This window comes from Palaemon carinicauda, chromosome 24 (genome assembly GCF_036898095.1).
Source record: "Palaemon carinicauda isolate YSFRI2023 chromosome 24, ASM3689809v2, whole genome shotgun sequence".
Lineage (NCBI taxonomy): Eukaryota > Metazoa > Arthropoda > Malacostraca > Decapoda > Palaemonidae > Palaemon > Palaemon carinicauda.
Genome location: NC_090748.1, coordinates 109484112 through 109503016, shown reverse-complemented (window position 1 = coordinate 109503016; position 18905 = coordinate 109484112). Strand labels below are relative to the sequence as shown.

Genomic DNA, 18905 nt, shown 5'->3' with positions numbered 1-18905 from the left:
ATTTATTTGAATATTGTTACTATTCCTAAAATATTTTATTTTTCCTTATTTCCTTATTTTCTTATTTCCTTTCCTCACTGGGCTATTTTCCCTGTTGGGACCCCTGGGCTTATAGCATCCTGCTTTTCCAACTAGGGTTGTAGCTTAGCATTTAATAATAATAATAATTAATTAAAGTTAGTTGTGCTGTTAAGGAGGGTCAGTTGGGCATTGTGTTCGGGAGTTTATTATAAACACACTTGCAACTTGACGATGTGTGGGAAGCTGTTTAAAATATTTAGATACTGAACACTGTTTTCTTATGCCTGGAGAGGGCAATGGACTAAGACCCTGTACTAATGAATTTTATTTTCATTCAGGTTGGCAGCTTTGAAAAAATCTATAGATTAAAAAGAAGAATCACATAACTTCATACGGCAGTGTGGGCCCAAGTATTTATCAGGATTCAGACCATGTAAAGGTAAGGCATTGATCAACCTAAAATAAAATTACTCTACTGATTAGTGGTGAAAAATATACCTTTTTGATTGATGGTATAAACTACTATCTGGTGCCCTAAGGCTTTTTATTCATATAAACACTGAAGCTTTTAAGTAATGTTACACAACAGAGCAATCATGTGGTTTCGAGAAGTGCGTATTTCCGAAGCAAGACATTTTGTTGCTTTAGGGGTTAAAAATAGATATTTTTCAGAGAGACCTTTTTGATTGATGGTAAAAATTAGAATCTGGTGCCATATGGCTATTGTTTCTTTGAACATTGACTGAATTTTTAAGGTATGTTGCACAACAGATAAGTCTTATTGTTTTCAGAAGTATGGTATTTTCGAAGCATGATATTTTGTTGCTCGCCTGGTTATTTTACTGTTAGGTGCAAGGCAAAACTCTGGTAGAGCTTATGAAGAAAAATAAACCATTATTACATTTGATACGAAGCTAAAATTCTACATAGAATTTGAAATGTAGTGTTAATGGATAAGCATAGATATAAAAACCATTTTGTCCAAAGGAAGTTTGTACTTCAACGATCTGGGATAGTTTAGTAAAGTTTTGCCTAGAAGTCTTGAAGGCCGTCAAAGTTTGTTAGCTGAATTTTAGAAATACTGGAGGATAATTGTACTGTCTTTTCCACAGATGTTGATTAGTCTTCACATTAGATGTAATCTGGGGTTGATACTTGTATAGAGAACGACTACTTCTTGATCTGGTAACGTGAATGGTAGGTAAATTTTCCTGTGTTGTCACTGAAGAACAATCTGATCTTAGTGGACAAAGGGAGCCATTTTACCTTTTGAATATATCTAGATTTTTTATAATGGTAGAAAAAATTAAGCACTAATCTCTTGGGTTACAATGATTCATAAATTTGGTAGGAATAGGTGGCTGTTTTAGCGTGTGGTGTAGTAGTTGAGAGGATAACACACAGCGTATTTTCTTAGATTTTGTCATTGGTTAAGCTTAACAATCGGGCCAAATGACTTTACAGGAGTACCTGCTGTGTAAGCACTCAACTTGACACATAACTCATGAATATCTTAATTAGATAAGGTGTCTAATTTAACTCTTCTGTATTGAGCAAATTCCAAGAATAACTGTTTAGTGAAGAACTAACATAATCGGGACCACATTTTCAAGGCTGAACTAATCAAGCGATCTCAGACTTGTCAGATTATGATCAGTGTCATTCTCAATATTAGTACCCGTTGAGATAGTACCGCTAGTGTTATGAGGCCTTTTGACTGGCCAGACAGTACTACATTGGATCCTTCTCTCTTGTGACGGTTCATTTTCCCTTTGCCTACACACACACACACACACACACACACACACACACACACACACTCTCTCTCTCTCTCACTCTGAACAGTCTGGCCTATTACATATTCTCCACTGTCCTTATACAACTGACATTGAGATTAGCAAACAATTCTTCTAAATTTAAGGGGTTAACTACTGCATTGTAATTGTTCAGTGGCCACTTTCCTTTTGGTAGGGTAGAAGAGACTCTTTAGCTATGGTAAGCAGCTCTTCTAGGAGGAAGACACTCCAAAATCAAACCATTGTTCTCTAGTCTTGGGTAGTGCCATAGCCTCTGTACCATGGTCTTCCACTCTCTTGGGTTAGAGTTCTCTTGCCCGAGGGTACGCTCGGGCACAATATTCTATCTTATTTCTCTTCCTCTTGTTTTTTTTCATGTTCTATAGTTTATATAGGAGATATTTGATTTTGTTACTCTTCTTGATATATTTTATTTTTCCTCAAGTTTCCTTTCCTCACTGGCCTATTATCCCTGTTGGAGCCCCTGGGCTTATAGCATCCTGCTTTTCCAAATAGGGTTGTAGCCTAGCAAGTAATAATAATAATAAAAACTCCCATATCCCTCCATTATAATTCTGTACCTTTGATTCGAACTTTCATCTCATTACCTTGTTGGAAGGAGGTTATTTTACCCCCCTGTTTGTGAACAGCTTCTTGGCCACAGTGTTAATTGTAAAGTAATGAAACCTGCAGGGTCTAACTATTATGTAATAACCTGGAAATGATTGATTTGGGAAGGTCAAGGTCAAGCAAAATGTCATATTCACATAATTAGCCATAAGGTTGGGCATTGTCACAGACTTAATATTTGGTTCATATTTGAGTGTATGAAAATCCACGCCAATTAAAGGTCAAAGGTCAAGGTTGAGAAATTAGCTGCCGCGGCAGAGGTCTGCGCTCTACTGAGTGCCCCTCTAGTTTTCCGTATGTCACAACTACAGTTGATGAACCCAGCATAGCATCAAGTAAAATTGAGTCTAGAGCAAAGTTGGAGGGCACACCTCCACACATTTAGAATTAAGAGTAGTTGCATGGTAATTCAAATTTATTTCAATAAAAAACCAGGAATAAATATCTACATAATTCCATACCGAAGTTAGTTCTAGATAATTTTTACTGATTGTAGAGTACTAATTAAAGTGGTTCTTAGTTCTCCTGTAATTCACTTGTATCATAAAATATGTACTATACTTTATATTAGGTCCTAATTTTAGACCCCTTAAAAAGCATTTGGTAATTTTAGTAACAGGTTTTAAAATATTCCCAATTTGAGACTTTTAAGAAGTAAGATTTGACTTTCAATTATTTATCTTTATCTTACCTCTTGAAAGACACTTTGAAGTATCTTGGGGCTAAATTTGTCATTTACGAGAGAGAATCCAGTGGCCAGGTTGGGAACAGGTGAGAAGGGCTTAAAGATATGGTCATTACATATGTCCACAGTTTTGGGATTGATAATGGTCCTTTGCCTTGGTGTGGCATGATTTCCAATGAACAAAGGAGGTAGCGCCTGATAGATTACCTGGTGGTTTTGGTCAGAAATATACCCCCTCACTGATGAATATCAGCAAGAATTATTGCAATTTAGAAATTGGATTTGCATAATTACTTGAAGTGGATTTAGGAAATGGAAATTTCATTTTTGGTGTGTTTTGAAAGGACATTCTTTGCTGAAGGAAATACTTTCTTGAAGTGATGAGGCATTGTTTGCTTGTGAAAGAAATCCAAAGATCCCTCACTTAATAATTCTGGGTCATTTTGATCATCTTTACCACCTCTAACAAAGTTGGAAGGAGGTTGTTTTACCCCCTGTTAGTGTTTGTTTATGAAAAGCTTTCTGGCCACAATTTTAATCCTAGAATGACTTGGGTAAAAAATCTGGAAATTATTAAATTTTGGAAGGTAAAAGGTCAAGTAAAATGTCAAATTCATGTAATCAGCCATAAGTTTGGACATCGTTGCCACAAAGACTTCAAGCTTGGTTCATATTTGAGCGTATGGAAATTCGTGCCAAGGTCAAGGTCGAGAAATAAGCTGCTGTGGCAGAGGTCTGCACTCTGAGTGCCTCTTTAGTTTTCACTTGTAGAGAGATTTCCAGTAAGGAAGCATTTGGTTTGAACGGAGACCTCCGCCTAAGATCTGAAGTTTAGATTCTTGAATCACACAGATCAAATAACTAGATTAGATTTTATAAGTTTACATATCTATTCTAATGTGGAGTTCAATTTAGTTATAGGATTATGGTATTTCTATGAAAAACTAACTTTCAGAGAACCCAGTTGTAAAATTAAATTGGAAAATCGTGTGATCTTAATAGCGCACAATATTCATAAGTAGAGCTTTATAGGTATTGACATAAACCAAGGCTTATTTTACACCTTTCTTTTAAGAGATAGGTCATTGCTAAAATCACCATTGTGTTATGTCGCTGTTTCGTACACATTTGAAAAGCCGAGTTTCTAGATTTTGCCTAACTTTATTTGTATTGAATATGAAGATGATTCCTTCATTCTGATATTTTATTTCAGGCTGATGGACTGAAAAAAATTATCCAAGTAAATGGATGAGTCCAGGAAATGTTCACTTGGTACATTGGTGTGGACATAATCCTGTTTGTCATCTGAACTCGGAGCATATTCAGGTAAGGCATTGCTTAAATTAAAGTGGTACGTTTCACAAAAGCCATCCCTTTACCCCCCATGGACGTACCGATACGTCCTTGCAAAAAAATGCTATAAAATTTTTTTTTTCCATATTTTTGATATTGTTATTTAGAAAATTCAGGCATTTTCCAAGAGAATGAGACCAACCTGACCTCTCTATGACAAAAATTAAGGCTGTTAGAGCAATTTAAAAAAAAATATAAAGCAAAATGTGCTGGGAAAAAAATAACCCCTTGGGGGTTAAGGGTTGGAAGTTTCCAAATAGCCTGGGGGTAAAAGGGTTAAGCTTAGATTAAACAAGACCTCGCTAGCAAGGTTAAAACTCTCCATTTGTAAAATGTTTTTTTGGGCTCAGGCCATGTCGTCCTGATGGAAGTTCCTAAAAGGTAGCTTCCTAGGGTATATTTGACTACAGTGATATTCCCAGAGAATTTTACCTTAAGGTATCCAGAATTATAACTCCTGGAGCGAATATCCCTAAACAATCTCACAGGGATATCGCATAATATCAGAGGACGTATTCTTGACACTTCACATAGCTATCTTCACCTCGAACAGTATTAACGCTTCGAGGGGTTACAGCGACAAGAATCTGAAACGAGAATGAAAAGAGAGCCGCTCATAAGGCATCTCTCCTATTCAGTTTCCAGTGTGTATCTGATGAAGGCGGTAGCGCCCTCTTTATTCCTTTACGTGTAGCTCTACTACTGTGTTTTCCCTGTTTTCTCTCGTTATTTTGGATTTAATTCAACATTTTGATGACTTCTCCGGCCTCTGCTGCCTCTGGAAAGTTGAGTATTATCTTTACTGTGTATAAATGTAAGCTCTTGTCGTTTTGAATTTAATCAAAAGTGATTTTAACGTAAACGAGCTATTGCCTACCGGAGGCATCCTGGATGCTATCGCTCGCTATGGGTCATTTAGTTAGCTAGAGCGACGTTCCCGGTTTGTTATGCTTTAATATTCTAGCTATTTAGCTCCTCTAGGAATGCTTACATAAGGCCGTTTGTTTTAGTTCGGTGATGTAGGTAACCGATCTTGCCCTTCGCGAGGCTTAGTAGCCTAGGCGTCTGGCCCTAGTACCTTCATTCATGATAAAAATTTTTCCGAGTTATATTATTGAAGCTATAGGCAAATATTTTATACATGTAAGATATTGTTGAATGTTCTTTCCAAGATTGTATACGAGAGAGTTTCGGTGAATTAGGTAATCGATTCTCACCGCACCTAGGCTAGTATCCTAGGTACAGTAGTATACTTTCGCACATCCCCGTTTGTTCTTTTCTCCTCCGGAGGCTAAGTTCAATCCCTCTCTCCCTCTGAGTAAGCCTTAGGCTTAATCCTAACGGTTCTATCTGTAAAATAATTCAGGTATAACTATACTAGGATATGTCTGTCCTGACCTGATAATCAGTGTGTCTGGTTTTTTGGGTTAGGGCAGAACATCAGTTTTTAGTCTGTGGTCTGCTTCTTCCTAGCATAGAGAATGAGTCTCCTTTGCAAGGGGCGGATACAGGAAGCTTTGCTTCCCTAGTCCACATCTGAAGGATTCTGTGTGAGATGATTCCTTCCTCTAGTGGTCTAGCAGACTGTCCTGTGTTGTTTTTCTCAGGCTGGAGAACGAGTTTTCTCCGTTGCCCGGCGAAATAACTTCACCTGGTTGGGAGGAGGATAGCAAGTATTGCCAGTCTTCCTCCCTAATAGACAACTCTAGGTTAGGATGAGCTTCCCTAACTGCCGAGTGTCTCTTGCTAGAACGAAGTTTATAGGACCCTTATCCCTTCCCCACCTCTTTCTTTTATTATCTTTTGGCCGCAGTCCTACTTCTGTACCTAGTATAGGTAATTACGTGTCGGCCGGCAGAGACCCCTTGTTCTTTGCAGAGTGACCCCCAGACCTCCCTTGGTCTGCCTTCCATGTCTGCCGGTAGAGTCCGGCAGGCTATGGATTCTTTGGAAGCCTGAATGCTACATTCTCCCCTTCCATAAGTTCACTCTTTCAGGATGGAAGGTTGTATGGCAATGCCGCCTTATAACCTTACATCCATACTGTTTCTCTTACTAGTGTTTTGTTCCCCTACCCCGGCTGCCGGTTTAACAACCGGCAGCCGGGCAGTTGGAAGTTCTCCGGTTCTTAGCCACTGTCGGCAGGCATGTGTATTGCTACCTTTGCCTGCCGGCAGTGGAAACACAGCCCGAAATCTGCTGGCCACTACGATTAGCGGCCGGCAGCCGGATGTTAGTATTTTCAGCTGCCGACCGGCACACATTTGCGAACCAGTGACCTGCCGACTATTAGTTAAAGGTAGTATATCTTTGAACTATAAGGGGGTAAGTGCCGGCCAGCACAGCAGCATGTGATGTACAGTGATTTCTATATTTGTAGTGTAGTGTACACTGCATTAATAAACTACAGTACAGAGTTTGTTGTAACACTAAAGTTCTTCCAACATACTTAATGTTATCTTGTACTGCCTTTTGTTGAGACAGTACAATATATAGAAAGTGAGTTCTTTCTGTATTCATTCTATCCCGTTTATTAAAACTTTATTTCAAGGTGTGAGCTACACCTTAAATTTCCGTTTAGGAAATTACATAAGGTATTCTTGAATAGAATTAACCTTAGTTTTAATTTTTTGAGAGGTTACAGAAATTGGCTGGGCAGGAAATACAAGTATGTGCCTTTCCTTTCTTCTATAACTTTACTGTGTAAGCTACATGTTTCAACATAAGTGAAAAGCCTTCACTTGATACTCATGGATTTTTCTTCTCTTTACAGGAGGACCATCCGAAGTGCGGGAGTGTATTCTGCAATGTCCACAGTAAGTACTTCTGTGGACGTCAGTTATGCAGGAGGCACTCAGCATGCGCAGCCTCCAGAGGTGATCTCCGGTATTTGTACTGTATGTTCTAACCTGATTACCGAGGCTTTTGACAATCCTAAGTCGACGGAGTCAAGGGATGCTGCCGGGGAAAAGTTACGAACCTTGGTGAGGGGTTTTCAGAAAAATGCCTCAGGCCCCTACCTTCCAAATGAGAAGATGAGGGCATACCTTTTCCCTAAAGCATCAGCTGATGCAGTCATTCCTCAGCCTCAGGTGGAGATACCAACTGCCCGGTAGATTCTGAAGTCTCGGCCGCCCTTCAAGACATCCAATTGGACGATAGGATGTCAGAGGTGTCGGATTCTACAGAGAAAGACCTTCTAGGAGATGGTCAGGATGAGGAGCTGTCTCGGGCTCCTCAAGTAGAAGAGGAAGAAATCGACGAGGTGTCGGTTACATCGGTTCCGGACCCAGAACCTGTTCCCTCTACATCGTCTACTATCCCAGATGAACTGGGAAGGGCTTTTCTTCTATTGTTGAGTTGATCCAACAAATTCAAAGTAAGAATGATGAGAAGGAAGCTGCAATGAAACTGGAGATACGTAGACTTGCAGCATCCAGTGGGCCCCAGAAGCGACTCAACGTGAAGGATCTTACTTTGTGCTCGGACACCAATCCTTGAAGGTATGCCGAACACATGCCAATGACAACCGGGAAGATCGTGATATCAGAAAAGTTGGGAGCAATTCCCCTGGAAGTGAAATTTTGGCCCAACAAAGATTCTTATCTGGACTGCCATGTCCGTCTTAGGAAGGAGCCAGCCTCAAAGGATGAGACGGAGCCGAAGGAGGTCATAGTTCTTGACCATAGTAAAGCACAGGCATTACTAGCGGGCTCCATGAAAGAGAGGGGCTTCACGAACTCAAAGGTGCCAGCCTTGAGTAAGAAGCTTCCCTCCTTTGTGGCCTCTCCAACCAGAGCCTTTCCCTTCATGGAAAGGGATATAAGGCAGCCTTAAAGGTGGTGGAGGCAGGGAAACCATGCCTCTCCTTGGAGGAGTGCAAGCCGTTATCTCTGACCTTGCCCTTGGACCAAGAAGACTGGAAGGACGTCCACCTTACCTTCTCAGTCGGGAAGCTGGAAGCTGATATTGCTGAACGTCGGTTTGGTGAGGAACTTCCAAAACTGTCTGATGTTCTCTTGCGCAGAGAGCAAGAGACGAAGGAAAGACTTGCAGCATTGATGTCTTTGCAAACAACATTAGAAACGATGGCAAGTGACCCCAAGAACCAGGACATGTTCATGGTAGTGGCCAAAACCCATCTGGCTACAGTTACGAAGGATCTCTATAGCTTTATTAAAGCTAGGAGAACCTGTAGAGAGTTCGTGTTCGCCTCGGCTGTGGTGAGGCACGAACCGAGGACTGATATCCTCTCGTATCTGGGGTAAAGACCTCTTTCCCAATGAAGTGGTTAAAGAGGTAGTAGACAAGGCCGCCACAGAGAATAGGAACCTTCTCAAAAAGTGGGGCTTAGATCTTAGTCTTCTCCAGATGAGGGTCCCCAACCCAAGACGACGACAAAAAGGCCTAGGCCATCCTCTCGGCCGGCTAAACCCTACCGACAGCAGCAACAACAACTTCCTGTGAACGCGGTGCCTCAGATAGTGGCACAACCTCCAACCACGTACCAGCTGGTACCTCGACAAGTGGCGACACAGTCGCCAGTTTTTAACCCAGCCTTCGAAAGGCAGACTTCTTCCTTTCGTGCGAAAGCTAGAGGAACAGCCAGAGGTTCTTCTAGATGCCCTTCAAGACGAAGGGGATCCAGGGGAGGATGCGGTCAAGGAGGCAAGGCCTCAGGTCCAAAACAGCAGAAGTGAGATACTTCCAGTAGGAGGAAGACTACAGCTATTTAGGGATCGCTGGACCTTCGATCCCTGGGCCCACAGCCTAATAAAGGATGGACTAGGTTGGAGCTGGAGCAATCCTCCACCTCAATTTCCTCAATTCTTCCAACACTCAACCCCCGTTCTGGAAGAATATGTCTGAGAGCTCTTTGACAAAAGAGTAATCTGGAAAGTTAAGTCCATCAAATTCCAAGGAAGGCTGTTTTGTGTTCCAAAGAAGGATTCGGAAAACTCAGTGTCATTCTAGACTTGTCGCCACTCAACAAGTTCGTAGTGAACTACAAGTTCAGAATGCTCACACTTCAACACATAAGGACCCTACTGCCCAAAAGGGCATAGTGTATGCTGTTTCTATAGACTTGTCTGACGCTTATTAGCACATTCCAATTAATCGTCCCTCTCCTCCTACCTAGGCTTCAAGTTACATAGATAACTTTACGCCTTCAGAGCCATGCCTTTCGGGCTAAACATAGCCCCGAGGATTTTCACGAAGCTCGCGAACGCAGCCGTCCATCAATTACGCCTAAAGGGGGTCCAAGTAGTAGCCTACTTGGACGACTGGCTGGTGTGGGCAGCATCCAGGACAGAATGCATGCAAGCTTCTATGATAGTGATCCAGTTCCTGGAACATCTGGGATTCAAGATCAACATCAAAAAGTCTCGACCTTCTCCAGCTCAAAAATTTCAGTGGTTGGGAATCCACTGGAATTTCGAGTCACATCGACTTTCCATTCCTGGGAAGAAGAGGAAAGAAATAGAAGGATCTGTCAAGAGACTATTGAAATTCAAACGTATATCAACACACGAACAGGAGTGTGTGCTGGGCTCTCTACAGTTTGCTTCGATAACAGACCCAGTGCTAAGAGCACAGCTAAAGGATGCAACAGGAGTCTGGAGAAAATACGCATCAAACGCGCGAAGAGATCTAATAAGACCTCTACCGACTCAACTGCGAACGCTTCTCAAGCCGTGGTCCAATGCCAAGCAGTTGAAGAGATCAATACTACTTCAACCTACTCCCCTGTCAGTAACTATCCACACAGATGCCTTAAAGGAAGGCTGGGGAGGTCACTCAAATCAGAAGAGACCAAGGCGCTTGGTCCAATCTTTTCACATTTCACATCAACTTTGTAGAAGCCATGGCAGTTCTTCTGACACCAACGAAAGTATCTCCTCGCCACTCAACCCACATATGACTGGTTCTAGACAGCGAGGTGATAGTGAGATGCCTGAATCGACAAGGGTCGAGGTCACATCAAATCAACTAAGTGATGTTGGCCATATTCCGTTTGGCGGAATGGAAGAAATGGCACCTGTCAGCAGTTCACATTAAAGGGTTCCGCAATGTTACAGCTGACGCTCTATCCAGGTTTACACCTATAGAGTCAGAATGGTCCCTTGATGCAGGATCGTTCTCCTTCATCTCGAGCCAAGTTCCGGAGCTGCAGATAGACCTCTTTGCGACGAAAGACGACAAGAAAATAGATTGTTACGTGTCCCCATACGAGGATCCGCTAGCGGAGGCAGTGGACGCTATGTTCCTAGACTGGAACAGATGGTCCAATATTTATCTGTTCCCTCCGCACATCCTCCTTTTGAAGGTTCTCGATAATCTGAGATCCTTCAAAGGGAAAGCAGCAGTAGTGGCCCACAAGTGGCCAAATAGCGTGTGGTTCCCTCTGGCATTGGAACTACGACTAAAATTCGTACCGCTACCGGATCCATCCCTGTCTCAGCGAGTACAGAAGTTGACTGTCTTCGCTCCATCACAGAAAACACGGAACCTACATCTCGTGATTTTCTCTCCTTAGCGATGAGAAAAGGATTCGGTGTTAAAAGTCAGTTTAGACTTTTGGAGGAAACCAGAAGACATTATGAGGCTTCAGGGAAGAAATAGATATCCTTTGTCAAGGCAAAGAAACCAAAAGAAATCTCGACAGATTCCTATTTATCATTCTTCATTCACCTTCATGAGCAAGGTTTAGCAGCCAACACAATTCTATTGTTCAAGCCTGCCTTGACAAGTCAGATACCATATGCCTTACAGGTCGACCTTTCTAACGACGTTCTTAATGAACTACAAAGGCCCATGCTGGGCTTAGCCCTTCAGCGCCTCCAAAGACCCTTTGCATGGTCATTAGATATGATTCTTCATTGTGTATAAATAATGAACAATGAGGAATGCGCTTAGAAGGTTTTGAATTTAATTCATATATCTGTTTGTACTTGCTTTGGGGGCCAGAGTTAGTGAAATAGTGGCTCTCTCTAGAGAGGAAAGCCACGTCCAGTTCTTGGAGAGAGAACGAAATCTATTTCCAGACCCAACGTTTCTTACCAGGAAGAAGCTACCCACCAACAGGTGGGGTCCCTAGAGAATCTGCCCTCTGAAGGAAGATGCATCTCTGTCCAGTGGAGTGCCTAAAGGTCTATCTTCATAGAACTTCAGACTTTATGGGAGTACAGCTGTTCAGAAGAGAAACCCTGGGTTCAAAGTTATCTATAAGGGCGAAAATCACCCGTGTTATTAGCAGAACGGATCCAGACAGTACACCCGTTAGTCATGATCCGAGGAAAGTTGCCTCTTCCATAAAATTTTAATTATATGGACTTTGAACATCCTTGTTTGTACACCGGCTGGTAGTCATCCAAGGTGTTCTTTAAGCACTATGCGAAGCAAGTGGAGCAACTTAAGAGGTCTGTGGTAGCAGCAGGTAGAATTCTTTAACCTTCTGTTTTAAATCTGTGAGGAACAGTGTAATTAATTTGGGACGATTAATTAAGAGGGTGCGTGTGTAGTCACTGTATGTTACTACACACTGAGCGATAGGCCACGAAAGTGTCCTTACGAACTGTTCCATTGACGTCGGTGAACTATAGCATAATACGGACACTTGGGCCAAGCGTTATTTACGCTAGTGTAAATAAACGGTATACAGACTATATCATTATTATTAATAATTCAATTGAAGTGGCAAATCTGTTTCCTAGTAGACGAAACAATATTTTCTGTTGACTTTTTCTTTATGCTTTAACGCATATCATCCTCATTTTATCCATCCATATACCAAGGCACTTCCCCCAATTTTTGGGGGTAGCAGACATCAACAAATAAAACAAAAACAAAAAGGGGACCTCTACTCTCTACGTTCCTCCAGCCTAACAAGGGACTCAACCAAGTTCAGCTGGTACTGCTAGAGTGCCACAGCCCAGCCTCCCACATTATCCACCACAGAGGAAGCTTCATAATGCTGAATCCCCTACTGCTGCTACCTCCTTGGTCATCTAAGGCACCGGAGGCAGCAGCAGGGCCTACCGGAACTGCAGCACAAAAGCTCGCCATTCATTCCTATTTCTAGCACACACACTCTTGCCCCTCTCACATCTATCCTCCTATCACCCATAGCTTCCTTCACTCCATCCACATTTTATAAATTTTATAAATGTTGATCTGATATGTACAGTAGGGTCCCGAATTATGCGAGAATTTGGTCGATTAATGACCTCGTGTAAATGGAAAATCGCGAATTTCGAAACACACAACTAACAGAAATAATTCCATTGTGGCCATGGCAACCAGCAATTTGCCTATTCAAATGTGTTTACTACCCATTTCCAATACTTTCTTTGTACTATACTGTATTTCTTTATAATATCAAATTGTTTTTGTAAATAAATAAAACATTTAATATACTTTAAAGTTCTAATAACTTGAAAAATGGTTAAAATTATAACCAGGATAGGTGTAAACACCATATATTTCCCGTTACAACACAACCCAAAATACAGACAAATTTTAATGTTTGTCATATCTATTGTATAATACAACTGGTGAATAGCAAAACCACCACTCTATAGACTAGCTTGTTGTATGATTGAAAATCCAGAATTATCAAAATAAAGGCGATTTTATATCATGCGTTTCCTAAACACGCTAAAAAGCAGAATAGAAAACGACAACCAATGTTTTGTTTACGTTTAACTCTGATCACAACGAAGAAACAGACGCATTTATACATCTGTTTTTGAATTGACAGCAATTTTACCAAGTATAGATTATATGTTGAATTTGTTATTACCAATGTTCTAATTATTTTTTATTAGAACTTTCAAATAAATGAAATGAATGCCATTTATGAAATGTTTTTCTTTATGATGCCGCCTGAAACGGAAACCTTCCATTTGTTTACGCTCCATCTTCGATCATAATAAACAAACGAATGCATTAAACACACATGATCTAAGTCATAACTAATGATATTACAAACATTTAGTAAACATTATGTTATTACAAATATTTTACTTACCGTATCCATATAAATTCCTAAATTCGTAGCAAAGCTGGAAATTTTTTTTCCTTATGCGTTTAATCCACAATAGCAAACTGCCGCTAATGACAGAGTGATAACTTACGATAATTCTAAACTGTTACAAAAGATAATTGTCCTTTCCATATCCAAAATACTTTTCCTAACTTCAGTTATAAGTCAACTTGTACCCACCTCAATTATGGATCCATGTGCAAAAAATATAAAAGAAGAAAGTACTAGGCCTATTTTTGAAGTCACCGAACAATTAGGTTACCGCTATAACGTTCGATGTGAGAGAGAGAGAGAGAGAGAGAGAGAGAGAGAGGGATGGTTTTAAAGTACTAAACAATAAATATGATAGGTTATAACACATTGGTGTTTATGTAATATTAACTGTATAGATGGTTTGAATAAGTTAAGAAATGGTGTAAACAATTCTTTGTTATTGTATTCGCGCGGAAGCTAGACATCAGCTGATGTGATCACAGCCAAAAGTAAAACAAAAATAAGTTAGCAATACTCGATTTTTAAAACACACCCGAAATTTAACAACATAAGTACATGTTTTATTATAGCGCAATTGACATTTAAAGAGTAAAAATTTTCTGGAATAGAATGGTGTTTCCTAAAAAAATAGTGGTTTGCTGACGAAATCGGTTACCGTATTTTAAGCTATGATTGAAATGGATGTATACACGGTATAATTTTTTCGTTTTGTATTTAATTGACACTTCAAGAAAACCGATTTTGGTTTCTTCATCTATTTGTAAGTACTGTATTGTATAACGAGAGAGAGAGAGAGAGAGAGAGAGAGAGAGAGAGAGAGAGAGAGAGAGAGAGATATTATGACGCAGAAGGTTACAGACCTAGAACAGGGGAGGATGAAGGTGGGGGGAGTAATGAGATAGGCTGGGTGGACTCGCAGGGGAGACGGTAGGAGACGGGGGAAGGGGGGATTTGGTTGCCAGTGGCTAAAAATAGATTCTGAAAGACGGTAAAGGGAAAAACGAATCCCATCGAATAAACAGAATAAGGAAAGGGAATAAGATCCAGAGGAATAATAGATATAATGGAATGAAAATGACTAGATGGTGTTAGTTGTGATAAGAATAATTTAGATATTTGAAATAAGAGTGTCTGAGGAGGTATAGAAGGAATTCGTGATAAATATAGAGGAATATCAAAGGATACAGTTAGTTTGCATTAAAGGGTTTGTTATCGTTTATCGGCAGTGAATAGCCTAAACTTCGGTAACGAGTCGTCAATATTTTGTCATATTTTAAACAGTATACATTTGATTTGCAAACATTGGTTTTGTAGAGTAGACGGTAAAATAAAATCTAGAGAGAGAGAGAGAGAGAGAGAGAGAGATTTCTGCCATCAAATCTCTCTCTCTCCCTCTCTCTCTCTCTCTCTCTAGATTTTATTTTACCGTCTACTCTACAAAACCAATGTTTGCAAATCAAATGTATAGCCTACTGTTTAAAATATGACAAAATATTGACGACTCGTTACCGAAGTTTAGGCTATTCACTGCCGATAAACGAACCCAGTCTACTCGTGAAAACCTTGAACGCCCAGAGGGAAAATAAAGGCTTTTAAATATACTGTACTAAACAAAAATAATGCTTTAATATACCATCATTAACACTACCATTACAATTATCGTAAGGTTGGAGAAAGATAAAGATTGCCGAGAACGTAACCACATTTCTGTTTACATTTTGTCAGCTGGACTCGCACAGTTAACAGTTGATTTCGTTGTTGTGGAATTTTATCCTTAAATAGGCTATTCATCATGAAATTATGTTAATGAAATGTAATGTTAATATTGTTTTGTAACATTTATTATAAATCACCGTATTTAGGGCTACCAATATACTTAAAAAGACTATAGATTTGATACACTTTGTAGTGCTTGACTCGCGAACTTTGAACAGCCTCGTGGATACAGAAAATTTATTTTTGAAAAATAGCGATCGTGGAAAAGGGGAATCGTGTAATTCGAACACGCTTAATTCGGGACCCTACTGTACGTTTATTAAATTTTAATAAACTAGTTCATAGTGAACCCTGCGTCTTATTCGCCCACACTCATTTTATTAGAAATTTACTGAGCATTAAGATTAAAATATGGATATTGTTATCATGATATGTCTTTTAAGACTGTTCCCTGATTCAAGCAAAAGTCCACTCACTTTAACCCTTCCTTAGGAAGGGTTGACGTGGTACCCTAACGGGATAGTGGCAAAGAGGCAAAATTTGTTCCTATGCGGATTCAACCATTATCCAATAGTTAATAAGAGTAGTCACATTGGGGAAGGTGTCACAAATTCATACTGACATTGGTGACTCTTATACAAACTTTGCTTTATAATGTATAGGGCAAGACCACTATACAAGCTTGTCATTTTGTCATCCATAGTTATTATGTACTCCTAGAGACTTTTTCCAGAGTCTAGTGCGACTCTTCCCTGTAGGGGGGCAGGAAGCACTAACATAGTTGATGCTTAGATGAAATTATGTATGACGGTAACATCATAGGTCTCTAGGTCTAGACGGACCAGGGAAAATACTTTCTTGAGAGTACGGCACCGATTGAGAATCCAGATACAGTAATGCTCTGGTAAACTTCCATCAGGACGACATGGCCCGAGTCCAAAAAACGGATTTTGAGCGAAGCGAAAAATCTATTTTTGGGTGAGGTAGCCATGTCGTCCTGATAGACCCGCTCTTCCTTTTATTGTAAAAGGGCTTTTTGACCCCTCCCTATAGTACAGTATCTGTAGCACCTCGTATATGGCTACAAGGAATAAAGAGGGTGTTACCGCCTTCATCAGATACACACTGGAAACGGAATAGGAGAGATGCCTTATGAGCGGCTCTTTTCATTCTTGTTTCAGATTCTTGTCGCTGTAACCCCTCGAAGCGTTAATACTGTTTGGGGTGAAGATAGCTATGTGACGTGTCAAGAATAAGTCCTCTGATATTATGCGATATCCCTGTGAGATTATTTAGGGATATTCGCGCCAGGAGTTAGAATTCTGGATACCTTAAGGTAAAATTCTCTGGGAATATCACTGTAGTTAAATATACCTTAGGAAGCTACCTTTTAGGAACTTCCATCAGGACGACATGGCTACCTCGCCCAAAAATAGATTTTTCGCTTCGCTCAAAATCCGTTAAATATGCAAGCTTTTAATAGTTTTAGATACTTTATTGCCTTATGAGAAGAGTGGACTAAAAAGTACCTCCTTATAGTGCATGGTATTGGGTCTTACATGGAGGGAAAGATTATCTTGGTTAATTTAGAGTATGGTTCATTGCGCATCCTCAGAATAATGGTAAAGATACTTTGAATACTAATAATAGTAGTGGATGACACTAGCATCTATGATTATAATAATGATGATAAATTAACTAGGTACAAAAGTATCTAGATTTTATTGAAAATATAACTAAACTACAATTGCCATTTATGAATGGTATTTACATTGTAATCCCAGTTCAGTTATTGTGACACGTTCAGTTATTGTGACACTGAATGGAGATGTTTTCAAAGAAAGATTACATAGGTTTAAAACACCTGTACTCGTTTCCAGTGCCCCTTAAGTACCTGTCCTCTCTTCCTGTGACCCTAATGCATCCTGTCCTCACTTCTAGTGACCCTGAAGCACTTATCTTCTCTTTATATGGCCCTAACACATCCTGTCCCCTCTTCCTATTGTCCTTGAGGACCTCTCCTCTTATCCTATGGCCATTGTACGCCACATGATGTTATCCCCTTATTGAGGCTTTTTTTTTTTTTTTTTTTTTTTTTTGTGGTGCTTTTAGTAATTGGGATTTAGAAAGGATATTCTTGATACCAAGATATACCTCCTTATATAGAAATGATAACTCTAAATTATGATATAATTAACTCATTTTTCGTTCTTTCAGAAAAGGAAAGCAGTTTTTAGGCTGAGTTTGGAGAAGTTCTACGAAACTGAATTGCGTACAATTTGGTGTTATGAAGGAGGAGATCTACGCATATTGGATGTATTTAGGCAAGTGTTTCATGAACATGAGATATGTTCCTTTTGTGGGAGATTTTTAACTTGGCTGGTATTATGATACCAGGTTTAAATAGAAGGACAGCTGATTTTGTGTAAAAAGAAAAAAAAAATGACTGAATTTTGAGAAGTGCAGACACGAAACTGAATTATTCAGTTTAAAGGTGAAGGTTCAATAATTATAATGTTTTTCTTATAAAAAGAACTTGAAATTAATGCAGTAGAATGATGTACGGCAGTCAAAAATTTTTAAAATTAGTCTTTTTTTTTTTTCTCCAATCGATCATTGTTGGTAAGTTTTGCTGTATATAAAATTAAAGTGTTAGATAAGTATCATAAGTAAGTGGGAGCAGTAAACAGAATTTCTAACTAATTGATTAACCTAAATTTGGTAATAATTTGGAAATTTTTTGATAGGGAATGGGTGGAAATGTCTGCACAAATATTCTGCATTGTTTTAAATTTTCAAATAGTTTGATACTGGTTATAAGTAAAGCTTAATAGTGCTAATACCTGATTATAATAAGTAGTAGTAATGACAGCACACTTTTATTAATCTCTCTTGGCTGTAGAAATGTTAAAGATCTGTCATTTAGTTTTGAGTTTTACTATGCAGTCCAGATTTTGGTTTTGTCAAGTTACTATAACTAAAGAGGCTTCCAGAAAGGTTTTATACGCTATTAAAAAACTATTAAAAGGATTCTCTACCCTCCTGTGCCTCTTAGTATAAAGGGCTTGGTTATAGGGTACTTTTGGTCTGTGTAACTAGTAAACTCACGTTCTGAATAGTTTTTCCACTCCGCAGAAAATCATCTTGAAAATGGAGATCTGTGTAATCAAGAAATACGAACAAGAAGATTCTGCTAAAGAAGATACCATCATTTTCAAGCATCGGATATCACTACGTAGACCTTGAGAGTTTATAAATTTTGTTTGCGAACAAACTACAGTAGTTGGTTTAGCTTCAATGTGCAATTTGTGTCTTACTGTACTTATAGGAGAGACAGTTCTCCTTCCTTTCGCTATGAAGTATAACATAGGGTTTAGTCGTTAGTGCCGTCTGTGACGACACATTCGGCGGAATTTAGAATTTCTAATTATTTTTTCAAATTGGAAACTTCGTATCGGGTATTTAGGCAAGTTTGTTATCAGGTATTTAGGCAGTCAAATGTATGTTATCCAAACTTAATTAGTCTATATCAGACAAATTTGCCAATTCCAGGTAAATATTCAACCAGAATTTAGTTGATAGATAGTATAAACTAGTTCATAGTTTACTGCCTACTTTCTATAAGTGTAATCAAAACTTAAGCCATTACTGTCTAGACATCAAC

The 18905-nt window shown here is 39.4% G+C and overlaps 1 long non-coding RNA gene across 1 annotated transcript; it reads left to right on the top strand.

The window, feature by feature from the left end:
* The first annotated feature begins 358 nt into the window (after nucleotides 1-358).
* LOC137618272 (uncharacterized) lies at nucleotides 359-18557 on the top strand. The gene is made up of 4 exons (XR_011039760.1): nucleotides 359-460; nucleotides 4346-4458; nucleotides 17459-17565; nucleotides 18377-18557. It is a non-coding gene; the product is annotated as an uncharacterized lncRNA (long non-coding RNA).
* The last annotated feature ends 348 nt before the right edge of the window (nucleotides 18558-18905 follow it).